Consider the following 2,644-nt stretch of genomic DNA (forward strand, 5'->3'; position numbering starts at 1 on the left):
ACGGGCGTCGGTTCTTGATGGAGCGAAATGACATAGTTGCTATGCGTGTAAAATTTTTGCGTACTATAGTCAATCTTCGCAAAAATAATGATACTCGGCCTGTCATCTATTTAGATGAGACGTGAGTCAATCAGAATTACACAAAAGGGTATATTTGGCAAAATGAATTAAATTCGGAAGGGCTCAAAGTACCTACGGGGAAAGGAAGTAGACTAATCATTTGCCACGCGGGATCTAGTTCATTTGGATTTGTACCTGGATCCAAGTTAGTTTTTCGATACCAAAGTAGTAATTCTGTTGATTTTCACACACAAATGAACTCGTCGATTTTTAAAGAGTGGTTTATAAAAATGTTACAACATTTAGAGGAACCATCTATAATTGTTATGGATAATGCTTCGTACCACTCAGTTCTATTAGAAAACTATCCAAAGGCAAATGAAAAAAAAGCAAACGTCCAAAAATGGCTCTCTGAGAAAGGGGTTGAATATTCACCACTAGAGACATTAAGTGAACTACGTGAAAGGGTAAAACTATTGGTACCAAGACAAAAAGTATACGAGCTTGATCAAATTGCATTGGAAATGGGACATGAAGTCTTGCGTCTCCCCCCTTATCATTGCCAATACAACCCTATAAAGCTGATATGGGCACAAGTGAAAAGTGAAGTAGCCTCAAAGAATGTGACATATAAAATTTCTGACGTGGAAAAATTAGTCAACGAAGCATTGGATGCCGTAACTGTAGATAATTGGAAGAAGTGTGTGAGTCATTGCGAAAAATTGCAAGACAAAGATTTTATCAAGGAAGGTCTACGTGACGAAATTTTAGAATCAATTATATTGATCATTAATCCAAACGAAGATTCCGAATATTCCACAGATGATGACGATATGGATTGTTGAAAAAAAATTATTTGTTTGTTCAATATTTTAATATAATTATGTAATAATATGTATATATTTTTTTAATGTAAGTAATATTAATTAGTTGTATTTGTATTTGTAAATAAGTAAAAATTGTGTTACTAAATTAGCAGAATTCTTCTTGATTTATATTAGGAAGTATTGCACTTAAATTACAGCATTTAATTAATTATATAATATACAAAAGAGTAATTAATTTAAATTTTCCGCGCTTTGTTTGCGCCTGTTTAGTAAACCCTACGTAAAAAACATCCACCAGGCGCGGTAACGTCGAGGGCCACTTTTGCTGAAAACCACAATAGGTTTTTCTCAAATCAGTAAAATCCGACCCGATAGATACTTTAAGATCAACTGTATTACCAATCAAATTTAACCTTAAATTAGAAGCTACTTATAATAAACCAACTGTGAAAAATTCGTCCGTGAATAGTTTTTAAAACCTCGGCCAGGGCGATTTTTAACAATACTAATATAGAGAAAATTATTAATGAAATGTTTATTAAAATTTTAACTGAGAAGGACGAATATCAAGGTAATGGCAGCGGGTTCACTCTGAAGACGATTGATGGATTATTACTCGGTGTATACACATATACACCTATGGGTGGATCCTCATACATCAAGTTACCCAAAGATATTATGGCTAAAAAGGCCGTAATAAAGCCTCATAATTCAGATCATCAATGTTTCAAGTGGGCTATTTTATCAAAGCATGTAGTTGGGGAAAACAAATGACGAGTGGGTCAAAATTATTTTATTCATAAACAAAAATACAATTTCACTGAGATAACATTCCCAACCCCTCCAATGAAGTTAAAATATTTGAAAAAAACAACGATGTTTCGGTCAATATATACGGTTTGAAGAAGAAGAAGAAGGATGATCATCATGTTTTTCCAATGCGAGTAGTCAAGGAAAAGTCAAATCACTTTGATTTGTTGTTATTAAAAGATAATGATAGATCACACTATGCTTATATTTCAAACTTTTCCCGGTTTGCTCCCGCACAAAAAAATCTGCACAAGGAAAGGAAAGTGTTACATTTTGTAAAAGGTGTTTTTCAACTTTTGATAGTAGACAAAAAAATAAATTAGAAGAACATTCGCGAATATGTGGTGAATATAAATCCATATTACCTGTTATTCCTGCGCCCGGTACAATTCTAGAGTTTGATGGGTGGAATAAGAATCAACGTCATCCAATAGTCATTTACGCAGATTTTGAAGCACTTTTGGTAAAATGTGAATAAAGTAAAGGCAAAAATACATTAGTTATTCAAAACCACAAACCACTGGGCTATGGAATATTCGTAGACTACAGAAAACGTTCCTATAGATCTGCTAAAAAAGTTCAATGTACCACAAAAACCAATTATTTTCCGTGGTGATGAATCACACCAAGACGTAACCAAAAGATTCATAAAAGAAGTTGTAGAGATTGCAATTATCTAAAATGTAATGCTCGAAAATCTGAGGTGCAGGAATGGTTGAAAAATCAAAATATTAATTATTCACCTTTGGAAACTCTAGCCGAACTACGTGAACGTGTACACTTGTTAAAACCGTCATTTTAAAGGTACGAGCTATATGAAATAGCAAGTTCAATGGGCCATGAAGTAGTACGACTGCCACCGAACCATTTTCAGTAAAACCCCATTGAACTTATATGGGCTCAAGTGAAAGGCGAAGTGGCAAAAAATTATTTTTATTTGTTTTTAA

The 2,644-nt window shown here is 33.6% G+C and overlaps 1 pseudogene; it reads left to right on the forward strand.

Moving 5' to 3' along the window:
* The first annotated feature begins 350 nt into the window (after positions 1-350).
* LOC112680074 lies at positions 351-2,377 on the forward strand (annotated as a pseudogene).
* The last annotated feature ends 267 nt before the right edge of the window (positions 2,378-2,644 follow it).

The sequence above is a fragment of the Sipha flava genome, unplaced genomic scaffold (assembly GCF_003268045.1).
Source record: "Sipha flava isolate LNK unplaced genomic scaffold, YSA_version1 17398_pilon_pilon, whole genome shotgun sequence".
Classification (NCBI taxonomy): domain Eukaryota; kingdom Metazoa; phylum Arthropoda; class Insecta; order Hemiptera; family Aphididae; genus Sipha; species Sipha flava.